Source organism: Tupaia chinensis, unplaced genomic scaffold (genome assembly GCF_000334495.1).
Source record: "Tupaia chinensis unplaced genomic scaffold, TupChi_1.0 Scaffold000198_1, whole genome shotgun sequence".
In the NCBI taxonomy this organism is placed as follows: domain Eukaryota; kingdom Metazoa; phylum Chordata; class Mammalia; order Scandentia; family Tupaiidae; genus Tupaia; species Tupaia belangeri.
This window is the reverse complement of record NW_006159673.1, coordinates 2,756,110-2,761,575: the sequence shown is the minus strand read 5'-3', so window position 1 is coordinate 2,761,575 and position 5,466 is coordinate 2,756,110. Positions and strand designations below refer to the sequence as shown.

Here is a 5,466-nt window from a genome sequence, read left to right as displayed (position 1 = left end):
TTGGGCCTCTACCACAGAGTGTAGACAGTCGGTGTATGTCAAGTGGAGACATACAATGTCTCTCCTTCATACCTGACTTACTTCACTCAGCAACAGATCTTCATATTCATCCACTTTCTATCAAATTCCAGAGCCTTGTTGTTTTTTATGGTTGAGAAGTATTCCATGGAGTATATATGCCACACTTTTTCAATCCATTCATAAATTTATGGACATTTGGGTTGGTTCCATGTCTTAGCAATTGTGAATAAGGCTGCAATGAATATAGATGTGCAAGCGTTTTTCTGACTGAGTGCTCTCTTGTCCTTTGGGTAGATACCCAGGAGTGGAATTTCTGGATCATATGGTAGTTCTATCTGAAAGTCTTTGAGGAACCTCCATATTGTTCTCCACAGTGGCTACACTAGTTTACGTTTCCACCAACAGTGGAGGAGATACCCTTTTCACCATGGCCTCACGACCACTTATTATTCTTTATTTTTTTAATCTTAGCCATTCTGACTGGAGTGAGGTGGTACTTCAAAGTGTCTAGGAGTGTTCCCCTTTCACCACATCCCCTCCAGCACTTAGCATTTTTTTTTTTTAATCATCATTCCGACTGGGGTTAGGTGGTATCTCATTGTGGTTTTGATCCGTATCTCCCTTACGATGGGGGATGTTAAGCATTTATTCATATACTTTTTGTCTATTCATATGTCTTTCTTAGAGAGTTGTTTGTTCAGCTCATTTTTCCATCTTTTGAGTGGGTTAATCTTTTCATCTTTTTCTTCTGGGTAAGCCGCTTGAATTCTCTGTGTTTTCTGGTTATTAGTTCCTTATCTCTCCCATTCTGAGAGTTGTAGATTCACACTAATTAAAGTGCCCTTCGCTGTGCAGAAAATTCTTCATCTGATATAGTCCCACATGTTTTGGGGATTATTGCCTGTGCTTTGGGGGTCTTACTCAAGATGTCTTTGTCTACCCCAGTGTCTCCCAGAGTTTCCCCAGGGTTTTCCACCAGTAGTTTTATAGTTTGCAGTCTGAGGTTTAGATCTTTGATCCACTTTGAGTTGATTTTTGTTAATGGTGACAGATAGGGGTTCAGATTCATCTTTCTGCAGGTGGATACCCAGTTTTTCCAGCACAATTTGCTAAAGAGGTTTTCCTTTTTCCACTGGATTGACTAGTACCCTTTGTCAAAGACGAGTTGGCTGTATGTTTTGGGGTTTATTTCCGGGGTCTCTACTCTGTTCCATTGGTCCTCCTGTCTGTTTTTGTGCCAATACCATGCTTTTTTGATTAGCATAGCTTTGTAATATATTTTGGGGTCAGGAAGTGAGATGCCCCCTACTCCACACTCTTCTTGCACAGAATGACTTTGGCAATATGGAGTCTTTCATGATTCCAGACAAATTCCATGATTGTCTTTTCTGGATCTGTGAAGAATGTCTCTTGTAATTTTTTAGGGATTGCATTAAATATATAGATTAATTTGGGTAGGATTGCCTTTTTTATTATATTAATTCCGCCAATCCAGGAACATGGGATGTCTTTCCACTTTTTTTTTTTTTGTCCTTTTTCATTCCCTTTTTAAGGTTTTCATAGTTTTCCTTATAGAGGTCTTTGACTTCCTTGGTTAGTTTTATTCCTAAGTATCTTATATTTCTTGTGGCTATGGTATATGGGATTACTTTCTTACATGGTTGCTTCTGATGGGCTTGCTCATGGGGTTCCTTCTGTAAAAAGGAACAGGCATAGGGGCCAGCAGAGAGTTAAGGTGCTGGACTCCCACATGGCTGACCACAGTCGAAGTCCCATACTTAGCAGGTTGGAAGTAACACTGGGCACATCTGCATGCATGCCGAAAATCTTAGGAGGAGGGGAGAACAGAAGGGATGGTGGCATGGCCGTCTACCTGCAAGGGGAGTGATTTCTCACTTTCCCTCACTGTCTCTCTCTCTGTCTCTCCCCTATGAGTACACTTACCTTATGGCAATAAGCTACCAAAAAAGAAGAAAGAAACACAGAAAGAAAGGAAGAAGAGAAGAAAGAGAGAGAAGGAAAGAGAGAGCAAAAGAAAGAGGCATGTCTTCTCTTTCTGGTAGTCGGGATTTTTTTCTAAATGCATATGAACGGAAACCTAACGAGAATAGGATTTCTCTCCCAGGCCTTTTCCCACTAATAACTTTCCCCCACAGACCGATTGTTTTAGTTCATTTTCTCATCTCTTCGAGATATTTATAAAATTATCAGATTATCCCTAAAGGATAGGGCTTGATGGAGGATTCTCATGAGCACTTGGTGTCAAAGTCAACATCTCCTTATACCATAGAGCAGTGAACACGATGTTCCACTTGATGCCTCTTGCCTTTTAGCTGTTTCACAGATGTTGACTTATTTCATTTCTCCCCGCAATGTAGGAGTAAAAGCTGCTAATTTTCCCATTTTACAGAGGAGGAAACTGCTACTGGGGCGTGAGTGAATTTGTTCAAGCTATGCCACCTTGTCCTCCCAGGGGCCACTCGAAGTCTGAGTCAGTGGCAAGGATGGAAACATCGAGGCTCTATTGAGGAGGTGGAAATCCAAGCAGGAGTCAGGTGGTCCCAGTGCAGCTCTTAGGCCCTGCACAGAGGGGCCTGGAGCTCACATGGCCAACAGCGGCTGAAGCCCTGGTCCCATCAGCTGGAGAAACACACTGGGTATGTATATATTTATATGCACACATATACCCAGGATCCTGACAGGATGGAGAACTGGAGGAAGGGGGATCGGGCCGGGACTAGGCCCCATCAGGGGATGCTCTCTCTCTTGCATACATGCATGCATGCACCCTCTGGTATAGGGAAAAAAAACCTCTTTGTTGCAAATAAGGTTATGTTCTGAGGTTCTAGGTAGACAGAACTTTTGAAAAGACAGGTTTAATCCACTACCCCAGGCCCCAGAAGACCATCAGTGCTGTTAGCTGAAATGAAACAGACGGAGCAAGCACTCCTTGCCTGGAGGAGAACGAGAGCCATGGGGGGCCTCTATGCCATCCAGCCAAAGTTCTTCAAGTCAAAATATTTCAGGAAAAACGTGGTTTCCTGAGTATATCAGAATAAAGCACTTGATAGCTATGAAGGATTCTTGCGTTCTAGTGCCTTTTCTTTGGCATGGCCAGTTGAAATGAGCTGTCTGAGCTAGCCGTATTGGCATGGAAATAGCTTGGCTCTTAGAAGCCTTCTGAGTGGGTTATGGACACATCTGTGCTCATGCACACACACATGCACACATGCACACTCACATACACACACACTCACATACACACACATGCACACACACACTCACATACATACATACGCGCACACACACATACACACACACACGCACACTCACATATACACACGCACACTCACATATACACACGCACACACACACACACACATACAAATACACACACACACATGCACATACACACACACAGAAAGTAGGTTTCACATGATAGTATTTCTGGTGTCATTGTGTTTATGTAGCCAAAAGTGACCAGAAGTTCTTTGCATTTTTTTTTTTATTTAAAAAATGTTTAATGTAGTTCAAGCCGCGTCTGGTTCATTTTAGCTCCTTCCCTGCTGAGCCTGGGCGCAGGGACTGCTTCAGTTTCTCTGCCTCCTCTTTGTCTGTGTGGCCCAGGTGTAAAGGTACCTGCTGCCTATAGCCTTAAACTTCACATTACCCTGATTTTTCTTCATCTTAGCAGATTTTGGTATCCCTTCCCCGGACTGCTAGCAGAAAGTCTGATTTCCTCAATTTTCCAAGGTACGGCGGGGAGCGCGGGGAGAGGGCGCCGACGGCTCAGCCAGCAGCAGAAACGAAGAGGACAGACGGAAAGGGGACTTTTATTTTTTTTAAGAGGCTTTTCTTTTGGTGGAAATGTGGTTGCTTTGGTTGACAAAGCTAATGCGGTCACAGTTGTGCCTCTTTGCTCCGGGAGTTTTATTTTGCCTGAACCACACTGTTCCTTGACCCTTCCTTTCGTAATCTCACCGGCCAGAGGCTGTCTTGTTTCCAGTCTTGCTTCAGTGGTTCCTGAAAGCACTTTCTGAGGGCAGAGGGGTAGGAGTCAAGCGAGGAGGGGTGGAGAGTCGTTTGCATGCTGGATGGGATCTGCTTGAGCTGATCCATGCAAGAAAACCTGGATTCTCATCTACGCTCTTCGCACCCATCCCTGAGCTGGCTCTGGAGACAGGTGCTGGACACCGCAGGGTGCCCCGCCTTCACAGCCATCACCAGCCCAACCAGGCAGCAGTGCTTGCACGGCCTGGGTCACCTGTCAGTCAGGACAAGTCAGAGGTGCTGTGCTTTCTGAACACTGCTCATCTGAGTCACACAGAACTCACTCCTGGCCACGGGCGGGAGGTCAAAAGATTGAATGTGACCTCGGGGTTATTTGGCGCAGACCCTTGACCGTATCCAACAGACATGGACAATCACTTATGGAGGGGCCAGATGGGGGTACAGCCGAAACGGAGCAGGCTGTGAGGCTGACCCACACGGAGTCTCTGGGTTCGGGTCTGGGAACCTCCCTGAACACACTGGCTGTGAGTGTGCCCCTAATCTGGGGCTGCCTGAAGCTGGGGGTGGATTATGGCATCAAGACCTTAAGGCGTTGGATCCCACATAGTCAACTTGGTTCAAGTCCCAGACCTGGTGGCTTGAAAATCACACTGGGTGCATGTGTGTGCATGCCCAAAATCTCAAGAGGAGAACGGAGGTGAAGGGAAGGTGGCATGGCCATTCCCTGCAGGTCAGGGGGTTATTTCTCACTTTCCCTCTCTCTGCCTCTCTCCAGCAAGGGCACATGACCTTTGGCAATTAGGGGAAAAAAAAAAGAAAAGAAAGAAAAAGACCCCGTTGGGTGCCTGTCTCTCTTGCTGGTGTGGAATGCCAGCAACGTACCAGGCGCGGTGCCACACGTTGAAGAAACAGCCATGTGTCACCACGGGCACAGGCCTGGGCCTTGTGGAGCTCTGGTCCAGTGCAGGGAGTCGAAGGTCATAGGATACTCACACAAGTAAGTGCGAAGCCGAGACTGAGATGGGAAGACAGCCGGTCACACGGGCGGGGAGCGTGTGGGGCTCGAATCAGCAAGCCTGGACAAGTCCTCGGAACCCACACCCCAGTGGGACCTGGGGGAAGGGCAGAGCCTTGAGCCCTGAGGAGCAGGACGGTCCGTCAAGGACTCCCGCTTTCAGGGTCCTCTCTGGACCTGTGCCACTCAGCGTGGGGGCCAGGAATCTGACCCTGATGCAGCCTTGAGAGAGGCCCCATTCCAAAGGTACCAGCACATCCGACAGCCTCTGTCCACCCATGGGGCCTGGCCAAGTGTCACTAATCGTCGGTCTCCTCTTCAGTGGGCGTGACAAGTCCCTGGCAGAGTGTGAAGACGCCGTCCCACAGAGGGAGGCTGAAGGTGTGTGCCACGCTAGCCCTGACGTCGGCGGGGGGGGG

The 5,466-nt window shown here is 47.3% G+C and overlaps 2 long non-coding RNA genes across 2 annotated transcripts in view; both read left to right on the top strand.

Annotated features, from left to right (window-relative positions):
* Positions 1–4,590, top strand: part of LOC102474498 (uncharacterized) — a 12,386-nt gene extending 7,796 nt beyond the window's left edge. The window contains exons 2-3 of the long non-coding RNA XR_334334.1: positions 2,432–2,678; positions 3,713–4,590. This is a non-coding gene — a long non-coding RNA (uncharacterized LOC102474498). The remainder of the gene's footprint in view (positions 1–2,431; positions 2,679–3,712) is intronic.
* A 258-nt stretch (positions 4,591–4,848) lies between these two features.
* Positions 4,849–5,466, top strand: part of LOC102474197 (uncharacterized) — a 4,592-nt gene continuing 3,974 nt past the window's right edge. Inside the window, exon 1 of the long non-coding RNA XR_334333.1 lies at positions 4,849–5,428. This is a non-coding gene — a long non-coding RNA (uncharacterized LOC102474197). The remainder of the gene's footprint in view (positions 5,429–5,466) is intronic.